Below are 21,193 nucleotides of genomic sequence, written 5' to 3' on the forward strand. Positions count from 1 at the left end.
TTTGAACCAGCAAAACCCTGGGCCGCTGAAGCAGAGCGTGTGAACTTAACCACTCGGCCACGGGGCTGACTCCTATTGAGAGTTTTTATAATAAATGGATGTTGGATCTTGTCGAAAGCTTTCTCTGCATCTATTGAGATGATCCTGTGATTTTTGTTTCTCATTTTGTTAATGTAGTGTATCACGTTGATTGACTTGTGGATGTTGAACCATCCCTGTGTCCCTGGTATAAATCCCACTTGATTGTGGTGTATGATCTTTTTAATGTATTGCTATATTCGATTTGCCAGAATTTTGTTGAGGATTTTTGTATCTTTGCTCATCAGTGATATTGACCTGTAGTTTTCCTTCTTTGTGTTGTCCTTGCTTGGTTTTGGGATCAGGGTGATGTTGGCTTCATAGAATGTGTTAGGAAGAGTTCCATCTTCTTCAATTTTCTGGAATAGTTTCAGAAGGCTAGGTATTAAATCTTCTTTGAATGTTTGGTAGAATTCACCAGAGAAGCTGTCTGGTCCTGGACTTTTATTTTGGGGAGGTTTTTGATTACTGTTTCAATTTCTTTACTTGTGATTGGTCTATTCAGATTCTCTATTTCTTCCTGCTTCAGTTTTGGGAGGTTGTAAGAGTCTGAGAATTTATCCATTTCTTCTAGGTTGTCCAATTTCTTGGCATATCGTTTTTCATAGTATTCTCTTATAATCTTTTGGATTTCTGTGGTATCTGTTGTAATTTCTCCTCTTCATTTCTAATTTTATTTATTTGAGTCTTCTCTCTTTTTTTCTTAGTGAACCTGGCTAAGGGTTTGTTAATTTTGTTTATTTTCTCAAAGAACCAACTCTTTGTTTCATTGATCCTTTCTACTGTCTTTTTTGTTTCAATTTCATTTATTTCTGCTCTGAGTTTTATTATTTCACTCCTTCTCCTTACTTTGGGCTTTGTTTGTTCTTCTTTTTCTAGTTCTGTTAGGTGTCATTTGAGATTGCTTATCTGAGATTTTTCTTGTTTATTGAGGTGAGCCTGTATTGCAATGAATTTCCCTCTTAGAACTGCTTTTGCTGCATCCCAAATGAATTGGTATGGCATGTTTTCATTTTCATTTGTCTCCAGATAATATTTGATTTCTTCTTTAATTTCTTCAGTGATCCATTGGTTGTTCAGTAGCATGTTGTTTAATCTCTACATTTTTTCCCCTTTCCCAGCTTTATTCTTGTAGTTGATTTCTAGTTTCATAGCATTATGGTCGGAAAAGATGCTTGATATTATTTCAACTCTCTTGAATTTGTTGAGGCTTGCTTTGTTTCCCAAGATATGGTCTATCCTTGAGAATGTTCCATGCACACTTGAGAAGAATGTGTAACCTGCTCTTTTTGGATGGAATGTTCTATATATATTTAAGTCCATCTGGTCTAGTTTTTCTTTGAATTCTGCAATTTCCTTGTTGAATTTCTGTCTGGATGATCTATCCATTGGTGTCAGTGGGGTGTTGAGGTCCTCTACTATTATTGTATTGTTGTTGATATCTCCTTTTAGTTTTGTTAATAGTTGCTTTACATACTTTGGTGCTCCTGTGTTGGGTGCATATATATTTATAAGTGTTATGTCTTCTTGGTGCAGTGTCCCTTTTATCATTATAAACTACCCCTCTTTGTCTCTCTTTATCCGTTTTGCTTTGAAGTCTACTTTGTCTAATATAAGTATGGCAACTTTTTTTTTTATGTTCATTATTAGCTTGGAGTATTGTCTTCCATCCCTTCACTCTGAGTCTGTGTTTGTCTTTGGGGCTGAGGTGTGTTTCCTGGAGGCAGCATATTGTTGGGTCTTGTTCTTTAATCCAGACTAGAGAGTTCAATCCATTTACATTTTGAGTGATTATTGAAATGCAGGGGCCTGATGCTGCCATTTTATTGCTTATTTTCTAGTTCTCTTGCATTTCCTTTGTTTCTCATCCCATGATTTTTGGACTACCAATTCAGGTAGGTAGGTTTCTATATTGGCTTTCTTCTTATTTGTAATTTGTGTCTTTATTCTTGTTATTTTTTTAGTGGTTACCATGTGGTTTGTATAAAACATCACATAGATGAGATAGTCCATTTTCTGGTAGCCTCTTATTTCCTTAAATTAAGCCATTCCATCCCTTTCCTCTTCCCCTTTTAGGTTGTTATTGTCAGATTTTTTTTTCTCCCTTCTTGTGTTGTGAGTTTGTGGTTAAAATGACAAGATTATATTTATTCTTGGTGTTTCCCTTCCTTTTATCTTTAATGTTGTATTTAGCCTTTGCTAACCTGTTCTGATGGAGAGCTGCAACTTTCTGATTTTGTCTTTCTACTTATTTCCTTTGCTCTGGGTTTTGTAACCCCTTTCCTTTTTTTGTTTTTTCAGGTATGAGGGTCTTCTTGAGCATTTCTTGTAGGGGGGTACTTGTGGCGATGAACTCCTTTAACTTTTGTTTATCTGGGAAAGTTTTTATTTGTCCATCATATTTGAAGGATATTTTAACTGGATAGAGTATTCTTGGCTGCAAGTTTTTGTCCTTCAGAGTTTTGAATATATCATTCCACTCTCGTCTAGCCTGTAAGGTATTTGCTGAGAAATCTGCTGACAACCTTATGCGGGTTCCTTTGTAGGTTATTTTCTTTTGCCTTGCTGCCCTTAATATTTTCTCTTTGTCATTGACTTTTGCAAGCTTCACTACTATATGCCTTGGGGTTGGTCTTTTTACATTGATAAAGTTTGAGATCTATTAGCTTCTGTCACATGGAGTTCCATCTCTCTCCCCAGGTTTGGGAAGTTCTCAGCCATTATTTCTTTGAACAGGCTTTCAGCCCCCTTCTCCTTCTCTTCTCCCTCTTGGATACCTATAATTCTTATGTTGCATTTCCTAATTGAGCCAGATATTTCTCGGAGAGTTTCTTCATTTCTTTTTAGTCTTAGTTCTCTCTCCTCCTCTATCTGCAGCATTTCTATATTCCTATCCTCCAAATTGCTAATTCTGTCTTCTATTTTATTTACCCTACTGTTCAGAGAGTCCAGATTTTTCTTAATCTTCTCCATTGTGTTCTTCATCTCCAACATTTCTGATTGGTTCTTCTTTATAGTATCAAGCTCTTTTGTGACATAGCTCCTGAACTCGTTGAGTTGTCTATCTGTATTCTCTTTTAACTCATTGAGTTTTTTAATGATGGCTATTTTGAATTCATTGTCATTTAGGTTACAGATTTCAGTGTCTTCAGGATTGTTTTCTGGGTACTTGTCATTTTCCTTCTGTTCTGGAGATCTAATATATTTTTTCATACTGCTTGATGGCATGGATTTGTGCATCTGCATAGAGATAGAGTTTGGTTACTGCTTCCCCTTGCTTCTACTGGTGGTGGGAGGTGGGCAGCAGCTGTGTAATCTGCACCGACCAGTATCCCTGTCAGCTATTCCTGACCGAGCCTGGGCCCCTCCTTGTGATTGCAGTGGCCCTGTGGGGTCTCTCGTCAGCTGTAGGGACAGTCTCAAGGGGGGCCTCAGTTTGCTGGTGCCTACTCTCACAGACTGCCTAGACACACTCCCTCCTTAGGGTCTGCAGTGGTGTTATGGGCTTTCACAGTGGCTGGGAGCAGGTTCACCTAGACTCACAGCTCTGCCACTGTCAGGTCCTGCAAGATCTCACTTGACCACTCTGGGCCACAGCAGAGTTATAGGTATCTACTGCAGACTGTGGTTAGCTCACCCAGCTGTGCTACTTCTACCTTAGGGCCTTCCAGGCTTGTGATTACTGGGCGGAGCCTCTCCACTAATGCTGGGCAGAAGCTTTCCCTGCAGCTGCTGTGGGACCATGGATTTTCCCCTTGGAACAGGGAGCAGTCAGGCTGGGGTTCCAGATTGTCACTGCCCACTCACATGGTCCCTCTGGGTCTCCCTCGCTCCCTGAGGGCTGCAGCAGGGCTTTGTTTGTTCAATGTGGCCGGCAGGTTGCTCAAACGGTGGAGCCCCTTTTTGCCTCAGGGCCTACCAGCAATCTGAGTGCTGGCCAGGGCCTCTTGGCTAAGGCTGAGTAGAGGCTTTCCCTGTGGCTGCTGTGGGACCATGGATTTTCCCACTGGGCTAAGGAGCAATCGTGGGGGGCTTAGGGCTGTATCACCTGTTTCCACAGTCATGCTGCTGATGCGCCGCTGATGCGCACGTGCACACCCACCCTTGATTCCATGGTGATGCTATGGGCATATCAGCTGGTAGAAAGTCACTTGTAGGTACTAGGCTGTCTGGGAGTTGGAGAGTTTTCAACTATCTCCACCTCCTCCTCGGGGGAAGTCCATCCACCTTCCAATGTATAGCAGCATGGGTCTCTCAGGCATCCTGAAGTTCTATGTGGATATCCTTTGTTGACCGATGAATGTCCAATTAGTTGTAGTTCGAAGGGAGAGAGACAAAGAAAACTGCTCACTCAGCCATGTTGCTGACGTCACTCCTCTCTTCATGCTCTCTTGAGGATTAAATGTGAAAATGTATTCACAGTGTCTGAAACCCAGAAAGTAATTGATGCATGTTAGCTTTTATTACTAGTATTGAAAGCAGTATTCAGTGTGGTTGTTACATCCTTTAAATAGCAGATTGCTTTATCTTTTACTATTTTGGAGGTGTCTCCAGGCATTCACATTACCCTTCATTTTGAGTTATCAAAATTTCAGTTTAATAGAATTGGAGTTTTTAAATTTATGATGCAAACTATTCTCTAAAAATACCTCATATGCAAATTATCACAACCAAAGTGTGATATTTAAAAATAGTTAAGACCATTAGCTTAAGACGTAGAAGTCTATATACAGAAAAAGATCTAAAATAGAACATCAATTTTATTTTTAGATTTCATTGGAGGAATTTAAAAGAGATAAAGAGAATTTGAAGGTTGGGGATTTGAATCATATAAGTTGATAAATTACAAACCCCATAATAATATATACTATATTCATGTGTAGGCAAAATATTAAACTTGCTTAGCCAAATACCTTTTAAAGATAAAAAGACCTCCATTTACTTTGCCCGAAGCTTCTTTTGCAATAGTTGATAATGTCACTGACCTCTTAATCTATGAAAAAAGGTAGCAGGAAAACCAGTAGAAAAGTGCTTTAGAAGAGTGTTGATCAGTGGGAAGGATCGGCATCTCCAGAAACGAATGCTTTAGGGAAGAATCACATTTGCTTTCCCCCAGTTAACTCTAGCTGTGCAAGGCTTCCTTCCCTAGAATTTTCTTTAATCATGAGTGTTGGAGGTTGGCCTAGAAGAGAAATCTTTTCTGATAGTGGGATGTAATTTTATTTGTAACGCAGGATCTTGAACATTATTGTGGATGCTAACTCTCAGTCTAAGTAATTTGCCAATCTCAGGCATTGTCAGAAAAACGATACAAACAATAATCTTGCTGTCAAGTAATAACGCTAACATGTTGTTCCCCACACAGCACTTTCGGAAAGGCTACCAGTTGGGGTTTCCAAGTTGTGTGAATTGGAGAGTCATTCTCTTAATTTGGAGCTTTTCCATTCATAGAGGTGGTCATGTGAGGAAGGGAGGAGAGTGGAAGGGAGGTGATAATTGGGGTGATACATGTGAAATGTTGGAAGATTTGGAAGGAATCCTATATTATATTTAAGAAACAATTTTATTTTATTTATTTATTTTTGATTGTTTTTTGTTTTGAGGAAGATTAGCCCTGAGCTAACATCTGTTGCCAATCTTCCTCTTTTTGTTGAGTAAGACTGGCCCTGAGCTAACATCTCTGCCCATCTTTGTCTACTTTATATATGAGATGCCTGCCACTGCATGGCTTGACAAGCAGTTCGAAGGGCTGTGCCTGGGATCCAAACAGGCGAACCCTGGGACGCTGAAGTGGAGTGTGCAAACTTAACCATTGTGCTACCAGGCCGACCCCGATTTTATTTTATTTTATTTTATTTTATTTTATTTTATTATTTTTTTATTAATGTTATGATAGATTACAATCTTGTGAGATTTCAGTTGTACATTTTTGTTAGTCATGTTGTGGGTACACCCCTTCCCCCTTTGTGCCCTCCCCCCAGCCCCCCTTTTCCCTGGTAACCACCGATCAGATCTCCTTATCAATATACTAACTTCCACCTATGAGTGGAGTCATATAGAGTTCATCTTTCTCTGACTGGCTTATTTCGCTGAACAAAATACCCTCGAGGTCCATCCACGTTGCTGTGAATGGGCCAATTTTGTCTTTTTTTATGGCTGAGTAGTATTCCATTGTGTATATATACCATATCTTCTTTATCCAATCATCAGTTTCTGGGCATGTAGGTTGGTTCCACGTCTTGGCTATTGTAAATAATGCTGCGATGAACATAGGGGTGCAAGGGACTCTTGGGATTTCTCATTTCAGGTTCTTACGATAGATACCCAGTAGTGGGATGGCTGGGTCATAGGGTATTTCTATTTTTAACTTTTTGAGAAATCTCCATACTGTTTTCCATAGTGGCTGTACCAGTTTGCATTCCCACCAACAGTGTATGAGGGTTCCTTTTTCTCCACAACCTCTCCAACATTTGTCGCTCTTGGTTTTGGATGTTTTTGCCAATCTAACGGGTGTAAGGTGATATCTTAGTGTAGTTTTGATTTGCATTTCCCTGATGATTAGCGATGATGAACATCTTTTCATGTGTCTATTGGCCATATTCATATCTTCTTTTGAGAAATGTCTGTTCATGTCCTCTGCCCATTTTTTGATCGGGTTGTTTGTTTTTTTGTTGTTAAGCAGTGTGAGTTCTTTGTATATTATGGAGATTAACCCTTTGTCGGATAAGTGGCTTGTAAATATTTTTTCCCAATTAGTGAGCTGTTTTTTTGTTTCAATCCTGTTTTTCCTTGCCTTGAAGAAGCTCTTTAGTCTGATGAAGTCCCATTTGTTTATTCTTTCTATTGTTTCCCTCAACTGAGGAGTTATAGTGTCCGAAAAGATTCTTTTGAAACTGATGTCAAAGAGTGTACTGCCTATATTCTCTTCCAGAAGACTTATTGTTTCAGGCCTAATCTTTAGGTCTTTGATCCATTTTGAGTTTATTTTGGTGTGTGGTGAAAAAGAATGGTCAATTTTCAATCTTTTGCATGTGGCTGTCCAGTTTTCCCAGCACCATTTGTTGAAGAGACTTTCTTTTCTCCATTGTAGGCCGTCTGCTCCTTTGTCGAAGATTAGCTGTCCATAGATGTGTGGTTTTATCTCTAGGCTTTCAATTCTGTTCCATTGATCTGTGGACCTGTTTTTGTACCACTACCATGCTGTTTTGATCACTGTAGCTTTGTAGTATGTTTTGAAATCGGGGATTGTGATTCCGCCGGCTTTGTTTTTCTTGCTCAGGTTTGCTTTAACAATTCGCAGTCTTTTGTTGCCCCATATGAATTTTAGGATTCTTTGTTCAATTTCTGTGAAGAATGTTCTTGGGATTCTGATTGGGATAGCATTGAATCTGTAGATTGCTTTAGGTAGTATGGACATTTTAACTATGTTTATTCTTCCAATCCATGTGCATGGAATGTCTTTCCATCTCTTTATGTCGTCGTCAATTTCTTTCAAGAAAGTCTTGTAGTTTTCATTGTATAGATCCTTCACTTCCTTGGTTAAGTTTATCCCAAGGTATTTTATTCTTTTCGTTGTGATTGTGAATGGGATTGAGTCCTTGAGTTCTTTTTCTGTTAGTTCATTGTTAGTGTATAGAAATGCTACTGATTTATGTATGTTGATTTTATACCCTGCTACTTTGCTGTAGTTGCTGATTATTTCTATGGATTCTTTGGGGTTTTCTATATATAAGATCACGTCGTCTGCAAACAGCGAGAGTTTTACTTCTTCGTTACCTGTTTGGATTCCTTTTATTTCTTTTTCCTGCCGAATTGCTCTGGCCAACACCTCCAGTACTATGTTGAATAGGAGTGGTGAAAGTGGGCGGCCTTGTCTTGTTCCTGTCCTCAGAGGGATGGCTTTCAGTTTTTGTCCATTGAGTATGATGTTGGCTGTGGGTCTGTCATATATGGCCTTTATTATGTTGAGGTACTTTCCTTCTATACCCATTTTATTGAGGGTTTTTATCATAAATGGGTGTTGGATCTTGTCGAATGCTTTCTCTGCATCTATTGAGATGATCATGTGGTTTTTGTTTTTCATTTTGTTGATGTAGTGTATCACGTTGATTGACTTGTGGATGTTGAGCCATCCCTGTGTCCCTGGTATAAATCCCACTTGATCATGGTGTATAATCTTTTTGATGTATTGCTGTATTCAGTTTGCCAGAATTTTGTTGAGGATTTTTGCATCTATGTTCATCAGTGATATCGGCCTGTAGTTCTCCTTCTTTGTGTTGTCCTTGTCAGGTTTGGGGATCAGAGTGATGTTGGCATCATAGAATGTGTTAGGGAGTACTGCATCTTCCTCAATTTTCTGGAATAGTTTGAGAAGAATAGGTATTAATTCTTTGAATGTTTGGTAGAATTCTCCAGAGAAGCTGTCTGGTCCTGGACTCTTATTTTTGGGGAGGCTTTTGCTCTCTGAAATGTATTTTAGAATTGGTTTAAATTCCTGTAAAAACACTGTTGAGATTATTATTGGAATATTTGCATCAGTTTTGGGAAAAGTCATGACATCTCAACATTATTGAATCTTTCTCTATATTAACATGATACATATCTCTATTTAGGCTTTCTTTAATGACCCAGTTATTCTCCACAAACATCTTATACAGCTTGTCTTATATTTATTTCTAGGTACTATGTATATTTGTTTCTTTATAAATTATATTAACAGACTATGTTTTTAACTGTTGCTAGTGTGTACAAGTGCTATTGATTTTTTTAATTAAAAAAATTTGTTTTAAAGATTAGCACCTGAACTAACATCTGTTACCATCTTTTTTTTCTTCTTCTCCCCAAAGTCCCCCAGTACACAATTGTATATTCTAGCTGTAGGTCCTTCTGGCTCTGCTATGTGGGATGCCACCTCAGCATGGCTTGATGAGCAGTGCTAGGTCTACACCCAGGATCCAAACCCGTGAAACCCTGGGCCACCAAAGTGGAGAACTTAATGACTTAAGTGGTTAAGTGCGAACTTAACCACTCAGCCACGGGGCTGGCCCCAAGTACAATTGATTTTTGAATATTGATTTCATATCCAGTCACCTTGCTAAGAACTCTTATTAATTTAATAATTTATTTTTATTTATTATGCATAAAATAATATCATCTATGAAAATCATATTTCTGTTTCTTCCTTTGCAAACCCTAAATTTTTTACTTTTTCTCTTCTTACTGCACTTGTTAGGACCTCCAGTAAAATGTTGAGTAGATGGGTAATTGTAGGTATCCTTGTCTTATTCCTGATTTTCAGAGGAATCCTTCTATAATGTTTCATCGCAAGAATGATGTCCTGCATAGGGTGAGGAAATTCTATTGAACTCCTAGTTTGCAGAGAACTTTTCTAATGAGTTAGCATTGAATATTATCAAAACTTTTATGTATCAATTAAAATTATCATATAGTTTTTTCTCTTTTAATCTTGTAGTGTGGTAAATTATGTTCATGTATTTCATAGATTTTGCATTCTGGGATGAACCCAGCTTCGTCATGGTATATTATCTTTTTTTATACTGAAGAATTTAGTTTCCTAACATTTTATTTACATTTCTGTGTCTATGTTCACGGATGAGGTGGGTCTTTCCTCTTTGTATCCTGATTTGGATATCAATGTTATAGAAACTTCACTGGCTAAATTGGGAATTGTTCCTCTTTTTCTGATCTCTGGTGTAATTTGTATAAGATTAGAACATCTGATAACTTGGAAATTTGGTGGAATTCACCTATAAAATCATCTGGGTTTGGTATTTTCTTTGTGAGGAGATTGTAAAGTTCTGATTCCATCTTATAAGATGAAGTCGTTTTTCTCAAAACAGTTTTGGTAAGATACATATTTCTAGGAATTTATCTATTTCTTCTAACTTTTCAAGTTTATTGGCATAAATTTTCATAATAGTTTCTTAAAACTTCTCCTCATTGTCTGAAGTTATGTCCATCAGTTCATTCCTAATGTTATTTTGTTTTCTCTTTTTGTTCTTGATCAATCTTACCAGAGGATTTTCTATTTTATTAGTTTTTGCAATGATCCATTTTTTGGCTTAATTGATGCTGTCCATTTTATCTTTATTTTCCATCTTATTAATTTCTACTCTTTTATTAATCTTCCTTCAACTTAGATTTTGTTTTGTTATTCTTTTTTCTTTCACAGGCTCAACTTAAGTTCACTAATTTTTAGACTTTGTTTTTTAATATGTAAATATTTAAAACTAAACCTTCCTTTCTTTCTTTTTTTTAAATTTTTTTTTTAAAGATTGGCACCTGGGCTAACAACTGTTGCCAGTCTTTTTTTTTTTTTTTCCTGCTTTATCTCCCCCAACCCCCACCCCCGTACACAGTTGTATATCTTAGTTGCGTGTCCTTCTAGTTGTGGGATAAACCTTCCTTTCAAGTAATACTTTCACAGCTTCTCACAACATTTTGATTTGTGATACTTTGGTTTTCACTTAGTTCTCTTTTTTTCCTGGAATATATTTTTTTCTTCCTTTACATTTAACTTTTCTATGTCTTTATAATGTAGGTATATTTCTTGTCAGTAGCATATAGCTGGATTTTAAAAAATCCACTTGACAATCTCTATCTTTTAATTGAGAAGTTTAATCCATTAATATTCACTGGAATTTAGGATATCTTTGGGTTTTAATTGTCTTCATGCTTTTTTACTTGTCCTGTTATTCTCCTTTCTTATGTTTCTCTCTCTTTGTTTTGAATGATAGTTTGTTTTTATTCTTCTGTTCTTTTTTTTCCTAATTGTTTAGAAATTAGACACTGTTTTTCTTTTCTTTTCAAGGTTTTACCTATACTTTTTCCCATTTGTATTTAACTTAGTGAAGTCAAAGGTTAATCAATATCTTAACATTCCTGGGCCAGCCCCATGGCCAAGTGATTAAGTTTGTGCACTCCTCTTCTGTGGCCCAGGGTTTCACCAGTTTGGATCCTGGGTGCAGAGCTAGCACCACTCATCAAGCCATGCTGAGGTGGCATCCCACATAGCAGAGCCAGAAGGACCTACAGCTAGAATATATAATTGTGTACTGGGGGGCTTTGGGGAGAAGAAGAAAAAAAATCTTAATGCTCCCTATGGAATAGTATAAGGTTCTGAACTTTGATCACACTCCATCAAATTATTTACTATTGTTGGTCAGTATTTTACTTTTATCTTTTTTTGAACTCCTGAATTAGACATTACTATAGTTATAGGTAATATGTTTAAATTTACCACTTTGCTTAGGTATTTACCAATATCTTGGCTCATTTTTCCTTCTTGTCTCTTAAAAAATTCTTTTGGGGTCATTTTCTTTCTTCCTGAAGTATGTTCTTATAAAATTCCTTCATTAAGTTTTCCTGATAGCATATTCTTGCAGTTTTTGCTTATCTGAAAGTATCTTTAGTTACCCTAGTTAATGAAAGATAGTTTAGGTGAATACGCAGGTCTAGATTGACAGTTACTTTCTCTCAGCACTTTGAAGATATTATTCACCCCATCTTTTGCTTTCCATTCCTGTTCTTGAGAAGTATGCTGTTTTTCTTATGTAATATATAAACATAATACCACCATGTATTTTAAATAACTATATATTTTTCTAGATTCATGGATGACCATTATTTCTTATAGTTTATTTTCTCCTACAGTGAGTTTATTATTTAGATTTAATTTTCTTTTGATTGAGGTATTCTGTCGTGAATGATTTCCTCAGAAAAGGTGCATAAGTGGTATAAATTCTGAGTCCTTTTCTGTTTGAAAATGCTCTTCTTTGACCTTTTTTGTGGTTTGACCCTGCTCACTGCTGGGCCCACTCTTCCCTTCTTTAAAGGCATTCATGTCAAGACATGCCACACCAGAGCCATGATAGCACATAACTCAAAGCTTTAGTACTCACTCAGGCATAGACAAAGTGAGGGAAGTAAGTCCCAGAGAGATGGGGCCCACCAATGAGTGGGCTCTCCAGCTTCCTTATAAATGATATTCTGGCCAGGCATAGAATTCTTGGATCACAATTCTAGGCTTTCAAAAGTCTCTAAATAGTATTCACCCCTCCCCCCCCACCTTTTTTTCTGGATTCTTGTACTATCAATGAGAAATATGATACCAGTTCTGATTCTCTTTTCTTTTTCAATAACCTCATCTCTCTCTGGAAGCTTGTATGATTTTTTCTTTATCTCTGAAATTTAGAAATATCGCCAGGATGCTCCTAAATATGTGTCAGTTTTCATTAATCCTGGCTGGTACTTAGGGGTGTCCCTGCTATTGGAAATATCAAATTTTTTCTCAGCTCAGGAAAATTTTTTTCAATTTGTATTTTTGTCTCTGTCATCAGCTGTTTTCTCCATTTGATCTTGTAGATCTAGCTTACTGCTTCTAATTACTACTTTGTTTTTCGCTTGAAGTTTTAAATTCAAAAGTGGTGTTTATTTTTTAATTTGCCAGAACATATTTCTTCCCTTTAAATAAATCTACCCAAGAATTATCATTAGATTTTTATTAAAGTTCTCTTTAGGTTTTTTTCCCTCGTTCAGTCTGTCTCAATAGGAGCCAGTTGTTCAGGCGTGGTCCACAAACTCTTTGCTGGCTCTTGTCAGCTGGTGGGTTAGATCCCATAGGGAGCAGCGTGGTTCTCAGTGCTGGGGAGAGTCAGTGCGCTCTGGCTCTGGCTCCCCCTCTGGCAATCTCATCATCACCCCAGGCTTGGTGGGGGAAGCCAGTTTTCTCTGCAGTGGCTGAGTCCTCCTGGAGTTGTAAACAAGACTCCAAATGCGTGCGTCCTCCACTGGCTGCTCTGCTCAATTTCCTTGGGAATTAAGTGTTTCAGATGTGAGTAGGATTGCCTCTGTCTTTAACAGTGGGCCACCCTCCACACACACACACGCACACCCATTCCTCTTCCCCATTAGCTGTTTATTTTGCTTGTTAAATGATATTCAATGAAGCATGACGCATGGATGTATGCATAATACAGCCCAAACCTACCTTTCTGGCCCTTTTCCTACTCCTCCTCCATGCACAAAGTGTTTCATATGTACTGAATTGTTCTTCTGTTTCCTGAATACATGATATACTTACTCATTTCCAGATCTTCTGTCGGAAAGTGGGAGAAATAAGAATGAGAGTATTAAAAACAGAGATCCAGGTTGGCATCAGCCCTGAATCTGTCTCCCAACCACATTTTTAAAAACAAACTGAATTTTGTTCAGGATCACATAGCTAGGTTAGTTAATATTAAGATGTAGTGGAATATGAATCTTGGAAGGAAGGAGTGAGACTGGGAGGACAGTGTTGACAGGGGATTCCTGCAAGTGAGATGCAGGAATAGAGGCAGGGTACCTCAGGAGAGTTATTAGTTCATTCGTTCATTTAATGCGTATCAGTCTGAACTTCACCAGATGAATCAGGAGATGACAGGATAGAAATGGGTGAGGAATATTTGCAATAGAGAGTAGCTTCATCAAAGATCAGAGATGTGAAAGTGTATCATGTGTTTGGGAAAATATAACAATTCAGAACTGCTGAAACATTTGGAAAGAGAGCAGGAAATGAGGCTCTGAAGATCAGGTGGGGCCAGGTTGTGAAGGGGTTTGCGTTTCACACTTTGTGCTGTATTTAGTCAACCAACATTTACTGAAGACCTACTGTGTGTCAGGAGCCGCTAGCACTGGGGATATAGGAGTGAGAAAGACAGTGTTCCTGCTCTCCAGGAGCTATAAGAATTAAGGAGCTGATAAAATGAAGTGACTTAAGCCTGTAGATTGAGAAAGTTCACTCTAGTGGCAGAGAAAGGGAAAGAGACTGGAAGCAAGGAGTCCAGATAGGTAGGAGACAGCTGCCTTAGTTCCAGGGAGAAATGATGTGAGCTTAGACTATAGAGAACGATGGCTCTTGGCAGAGAAAATGTAATAGAGAGACATGCATGGGGCAAGGAGAAGGTCAAGGAGGCAGGACCTGGAGAGGAAGGCATGCCAATAGCCTCTAGCCGCATCCTTCCTTGTCTGGCCTAAAGATGGTGGTGATGTTGCTGCATTCACCTCCTGTTTTCGCTTCTTATGGGTTCTTGGAGAGAGAAAGTCCAACTGCCCATCTTGCCCCACTTGGCTTGAAGCATTGTATCGGTATTTCCAGTAAACACAGGATGTTGTTAGCTAGGTTAAAGTTCGCAGTCAACTAGTTCATAACTGACTTGTTGGAAATACTCTTATGGAGGAATTCCATTATTTTCTAAGTTTTTGTTAGAGCAGTTAGAGATCCCTTTGAGGCAATTCTGTGAATTATCTCATATAGCTGTTGTAAAAATAATTATTAAATAAGGCAATATTGTATGATTGCATGTATAAATATATGTAGTTTGAAATATTTAGAGGCTGTTAGTTTTTGTTATCTTCATTACTTTTAACAACTATAAAAATAAAGGGGAAATGGCAACTACCATTTTAACAAAGGATATTTTACCACATATCCTTTCTCTGTTCTTTCCTTCCTCTTGGCATCTTGTTTAAAGCTATTTTCTTACAATATGCAACAAAAGGGCTTATTCCCTTGACAATGTATTTAATCACAAATGATTTAGCAGACACTATGGATACCTTCCAAATAGTAATTTCTTCTAAGCAAATAAGTGTTGAGAGCATTTTGTTACATTATATTTTTCTCCCTGTTTACAGCTCCCAGGTCAGCCATATGTGTAAACTGTGTGCTGCAGCTTTCTACCAAGCCTCGGTGACAGCATCTCATGCTATTTGCAGCCTTGAAAATGGACACATGGTAGGATATCTTTATTTTTTCCCTTTTCCAGTTTGCCTAAATAAGGAGTCAACAAACACTTGGTGAATGCCTAATGTGACAGAATATCAAGTGCCATAAAAAGACAAGAGGGTGCCTGAATTGCAGGGAGTGTTAATTTAATTGAAAAGACAAAATGCCTTCCTGGGAAGAATATAAAAAGTGTGGCAGAACTTCCCAGACATTGTGATGTACCCTGGCACATGTATTTGCTCCCTTCCCATCGTACCCCAATGACTGGTCCCAATCCTCTTCACGGCCGTGTGCTTCCTAGTTATCATGTGTAGAAAAAGAAGGGAAATCATCTACCTCAGTATTTTGGGAATAAGATCCAGTGCCTCCCAGGAGAAAACAAGATCTGAATGAAATACCATCTAAATAGTGGAGAATAAAAGATTGAAAGGATATCTCAATATTTATGATGTCCTTTCTAATCTGTTTAGTAGTAACTAGTGGGAACAAAAAACGATAACTTACAAACTTGCTGTCTGCCAAGAGTGATAAAGCATAAGTTTAGTTAGAAAAAGCCAGTGTTTCCTTATTTGATGGTGCTGCCCCTTCTAGTTTATGTTCAGAGAAAAGGAGTGACTTCCCCAGGGAACCCTGTCCTCTGACTACTGTGTTTGGACTGGGGCCTCTGCTGTGCTCTCCTCCCACCAGCACCAGAGTCCAGGCCAGACTGGGTGCTTAGGATAATGCCAGAGAGTCACCAGAGCTGGCACTTTCTGATTCTGTACCATTTGCCCTCTCCTCTCCTGGGTCCTGTTCTCTTTAGGTTACAAACCTCAGGTCTGAGTCCATTTCAGAGATGCTGTGGACCAGTGACCTCAGACTCGGGCTCTCTCATAATCTTGGTAAGCTTATTTACCAAGACCAAGACCTTGATTTAATCATGTCTGGGAGGAAGCCTTGTTAAAATTGTACTGTCTGCATGATTTGATATTAGTTCTTTATATTTGTGTGCTAAGGGGTGATTAGCAGGGAGGGAGATTTCAAAGTTATAAAACCAATGTCCTCAGAAGAGATGGTTAGAATTTCAAATTGACAAAGTGCTTTGGTAGTTATCTGATTAATGCTTCTGACATGGAACGTTGACTGCTTTTATGTCCTTTGAATAAAAGGAGTATAAGGAACTATAGACAATTGGTGTATCTTTCAGACCATCACACATTTAGGGAGTCTTTGTAAAGAGGATCTGGAATCATTTGTTTTTAAATTTATTTTAATATTAGTTTCTTAAATAAAAAAGGAATAAATGTAGAACCAGCCCTGGTGGCCTAGTGGTTAAAGTTTGGCACTCACCACTTGGGCAGCCTGGGTTCGCTTCTTGGTCACAGAATCACACCGCCTGTCTGTCAGTTGCCATGCTAAGGCAGTGGTTCACATAGAAGAACTAGAACGACTTACAGCTAGGATATACAACCATGTACTGGGGCTTTGGGGAGGGGAGATAAGAAAAAAAAGAGGAAGATTGGCAACAGATGTTGGCTCAGGGCGAATCTTTACCTAAAAAGAAAAAAAAGTCTTTCACTCAAAAAAAAAAAAAAAAGGAATAAATGTACAAGATGAAAAAGGGATAAATGTACAGTAAAAAGGAAGTCATTTCCTATGCCAGCCCATTAGGTTCCTACTCTCCGAACTTCCAGTGCCTCTGCCCACAAGCAACACGCTCTTACCAGTTTCTTGTATAAGGAGTCATATAAAACTGGTGAACCGTATGAAAATGAATGCTTGTTTTTATTGTTAACAGTGAAAACTTTGATTTATAGGCATTAAAAGGAAGAGCAAGCTCAAATGACACCACCTTTAGGAACTCCCTCCTTGGTTAAGCCAGGCAGATGTTGTTGTTACTGGACCAAACATGGGTCCCTTCTTGGGAGTTAAATCAAACTGCACCAGAAGTAGTTGTTTCACAAAGCAGAATTTTTATTTGCGGAATGCAACAAAGAAAAATGGAGATCATAGGGAATAATTTCACAAAGCTATGACCCCCCAAGCACGAGGAGGTGGGTATCTTTATTTGGGGTAGGAAATGAATATTCGCAGGGGTAGTTTCATCATTGCACGTAGAGGTGGGCATAAGCTTGCACATGCGTGGTTTGAAATCATGCTTTTACATTCATTGCATGATCTAAAAATGGCTGCTTTACACCTCCCAGAGGAGGGGAATTTATGATGTTAATGAGGGCAGATTACTTTAGTACAACTCTCTGCCCATCTGTGCAGGTGCCAGTCTTGCAGTTGCGGTCTGGGCTGGTCTGGTCCAGTTCAGAGCAGCTGGGTCCAGAGCGGTTGTCACTTAGAGCTTCTTCCTGGAACATAGCTGAAAACTGCAGAAGCTCAAGGCCCCAAGGTTTTAGATAAAGGAACACCTGCACCTTTCAAGAAGACAAGAGAATTATGTCAAACACAAAAGTTAGAGTTTAGGTGGGACAAGAGAAGCAGGTTAGGGTCCATGGCTTGTGACGTTGTTACTGCCTCCCAAAATCTTTCATGTCTTTTTATAAGTATCATTATCTTTTTATTGTGTCAAAACATACGTAACATAAAATTTTCAATTTTAATTATTTTTAAGTGTACAGTTAAGTGGCGTTATGTACATTCACATTATTATGCAACCATCACCACTATTCATTTCAGAACTTTTCCCTCATCCCAAACAGATACTAACTCCTCACTCCTTCTCCCCACAGTCCCTGGGAACCACTGCTCTACTTTCTGTCTCTGTGAATTTGACTGTTCTAGATGCCTCATATCAGTGGAATCATACAATATTTGTCTTTTTGTGTCTGGCTTATTTCACTTAGCATAATATCTTCAAGTTTCACCCATGTTGTAGCATGTGTCAGGATTTCCTTGCTTTTTAAGGCTGAATAATATTCCATTGTATGGATATGTGACATTTTATTTATCCGTTAATCTACTGATGAACATTTGGGTTGTTTCCACCTTTTGGCTAATGTGAATTAAGCTGCTGTGAACATGGGTGTACAGATATTTGTTTGAGTTCATGCTTTTAATTCTTTTGTGTCCTTCGTGTCTTTTTTCATAACATATTATGGTTTATTGTAGTTGATGCATAGATGCACAGATGCTTTAAATTCCCAGTTAGAGTCTAATCTCTTGAGAGAAGGGCTCATGATTTTTTTTCATTCACAGAGTCATTCGGTCATTTAACAATTATATATTGAGCACTTGCTGAGTCCTGGGCACTGTGCTAGACTTTGGGGACACAGAGTGCAATGATGAACATGACCTCTGTCCTCTTGCAGCATAGGTCCAGTGAGGGACATTTTTTTTTTCTAGTTGCATCTGGAACAATGCCTTGCAGTATCCAACAAATGTTTGTTGACTTGGTTGACTTATTGACTTCACGTGTCCTCTGTGGTTCCTGAGAGTGTCGTATCAGTGATTGGATAGCAGTAAAAATACTTGGAACAAATATAAGCTCTGTGAGTCTAGGAATCATGTCTTTCTTGTTCACTACTGTATTTCTAGGAAATAGGATGGTGTTGAGCACACAGTATGGGCTTGACAGTTTTTAAATACATGCTGATGATGTAATTTGTCCTAATGAACTCTGCCCATGTATTATGGATGGAAAAACTGAGGCGTTAACAAAAGCCAGAAAAGTAGTGACCAAGTCAGAAATAGAACCTGGGTCTCCTGACCTGCAGTCTGATGCTCTATGCTCTAGATTACACTAGTGTGTAAAATTGGAACTGATGTTCCACCTTTCTGCGAAAGATGTGAACTTTAATTAGGTGTAATCGCACAGTATGGAGCAGGTTTAAGGCCTTTACATTTCCTAAGAATGATAATGAATCTGATTCTAAAATAAGCTTGTTAAATGCTATTCTTAAATTAAAAAGATAGTAGCGTATGATGATGAATTGCTATCTGTGCTGTGAGGGGTGAGGTGTGACTAGGCTGCCCAGTTGGGAAGGCCTCCCCAAGCCTTAGCTAACTTTGTATGTATTTTCTCTGCTCATTCAGCCCAGCCTCATTCTTGGAGTTTGGAAATGATGTATAATTCTTGACCGTCAATGAATTATTTAAGCCTTTTGGGTCTTTTTGAGCAATCTGGTTTGGAAACATTTAATCCTGTGTTATATGAGTTGAAGTTCAAATCGCTTTATTTCATTAGGAATTCTGGCTCAATTTTTCATGAGGGAGAAGGTTGAGGTACTTCATTATTAAAAAGTTTTTGGATTATTTGTGAATCTTAAAGCCAAGCTGTTCTAAAAGTTTAAGATATTTCGGTTTCAAAAGAGTCTCCAGTATTTGAAGTGTGTAAATTCATTTTGTAATAAATCCTAAGGAGGGCACATACTGGAAACCCAAGGAGAGCATAGACTAAATTCACACCCAACTTCAGCTGATCAAGTCCTAAAACTATCATTAGTCTGCTGGAGTAGATGACCTTAATTCACAAGGCAAACCATTTTGTGTCTATAAATGTAAAGCGTTTGACATTTTAAGAACAGTGAACTGAGCAGAAATTCTCCAGAACAACTTGAAGAGAACAGAGTGCCACCAGTGCTGGCCCCAAAGTTAAAAAGGACTTGGATACTGTTGGAAAAGGAAGAAACCTGAAGGTCAGACTGGTCTTCTGTTGATGCTCAGGCTTTCTAGATAATGAAATACGTTTTTCCCTTTGTGACAATAGGAATGCTCTGAAACCTTCAGATGTACTATAATTTGTCATAAGAATTCAGATATTCCATCCATTTTGTTGTGGTTGTGGTGTGTTTCCTGTCGTATACTTTTCTAGAATCAGGAGTAGGAAGATAAAATGACCAAGTGGTAGCCCGTGATGTTTGGTCCTTCACTACCAATCTTATGTAATTTGGGCAAAATATGTACAAGTGTGTGTTGTGATTGGAAGAGTCAGAGCAATAACTAGAGATCATATGGTGAAATCAAAGAAATGAAAATAGATTTTTGTCAAAAGTGCTTGTCTTGGTGACTGATTCAATTTTGATGTGTTGGTTTCCTTGGTGCTGCCCTGTCTGTGTCCCAGAGAGTGACGGGGCTCTTCCTCCAGCAGGCCACCTTTCTTCCCTACCCAACACATTAGTGAGAGACCTGAGCTGAAGTGAGAGAGCCTCCTTGTCAATGAGCTTCTCCCCAGATCTTGCCAGACAACTGTCAGAGCCCATGGAGGAGAGCTCAGCAGTTCTCATTGTTTTACATTGTCACTTACATGTATCCTTCAGAAGAGGGTTTGACATTTTGTAATACAGGTGAAGAGAGGCAACCAGGGAGAACTGAGAACTCTCCTCAGGGAGTACTGATGCTGGAGGTAGGAGGAAAATGTGGGAGGACAAATATAGGGTTGAATATTCTCCCCAACATCTAAAACAGTGAACAGAAAGCTAACACCGTGGCAGTCCTAGCCTCCAGCAACATAAACAACTTCTTGAGGGCCCATGTACTATGTCAAGTGCTTTGCAGCTAGTACCTCGTAAAATTCTGACAGCATTCCATGAAGTAGGCATTATCAGCTGTCTCTACTTTACAGACAAGAAAACCAAGGTCCACAGAGAGTAACTTTCCTGAGATTACGCAGCAAGAAAGGGCAGAAATCAAAATTTAAACTCAGGTGTGATCTGACTCTAAAACTGCTCTGCCATTCTGCATCTCCAGAATAATGTATGCCCCTTCTCCAGCCCCCGGACAGCTCCACAAAGAGTCTGCATATGGGCTGAAAACTACCTCCCTAAGATTAGTTAAGTGGCTGGCTGGAGCCCCAGGCCACTCCTCTGCTTCCAAAGGAGTTTGGCAGAAATGATAACTAGGTATGGATCCTGAATATCTGAATTTTCTTTACATCATGGGAATTGCTTTACAGAATATTTAGGCTCCTATTGTCCAGCAGAGATTGTGCCACTGTAAGAAGAGAGTTTGCCAGCCCTCTATTTTTACAGCTCCACATATTCGTATGCAGTTGCCATCAAGTTGTTACTTTAATACCGCAGTCAATCATATATAACGTTACAGCAAAACACACCTGACATGCTCATTAAAACAAATATCACATTTGCATAATCACTGTCAATAGAAAGATACACACACAGAGGCAGCTGGAAAACTAATGAGGTTTGTTCAAGCAGCAGCCACTGTCCTCATGGCACACATACAGGAACTTTCATGGGACTTCTCAGCCCCCTCTAGCCTTCCTGCTCTCACTTCTCTTAGAAGAAGGGTCTAGACTAGTATTGTTAACTGGAAAATTGTAGAGGAGAATGGAAGGGAGCCATCTGATGAAAACTGAAGCTAGCAGTGAGAGAAAGTGACATT

General features: G+C 38.7%; 1 protein-coding gene across 4 annotated transcripts in view; it reads left to right on the forward strand.

The window, feature by feature from the left end:
- CRH (corticotropin releasing hormone) overlaps positions 1 to 21,193 on the forward strand; it is a 200,799-nt gene that overhangs the window by 19,377 nt on the left and 160,229 nt on the right. For all 4 annotated transcript variants that reach the window (XR_011543375.1, XR_011543376.1, XM_070631567.1 and 1 more), the window contains exon 3: positions 14,773 to 14,872. The gene's annotated coding sequence lies outside the window, so the exon portion shown is untranslated. The remainder of the gene's footprint in view (positions 1 to 14,772; positions 14,873 to 21,193) is intronic.

This window comes from Equus przewalskii, chromosome 8 (assembly GCF_037783145.1).
Source record: "Equus przewalskii isolate Varuska chromosome 8, EquPr2, whole genome shotgun sequence".
In the NCBI taxonomy this organism is placed as follows: domain Eukaryota; kingdom Metazoa; phylum Chordata; class Mammalia; order Perissodactyla; family Equidae; genus Equus; species Equus przewalskii.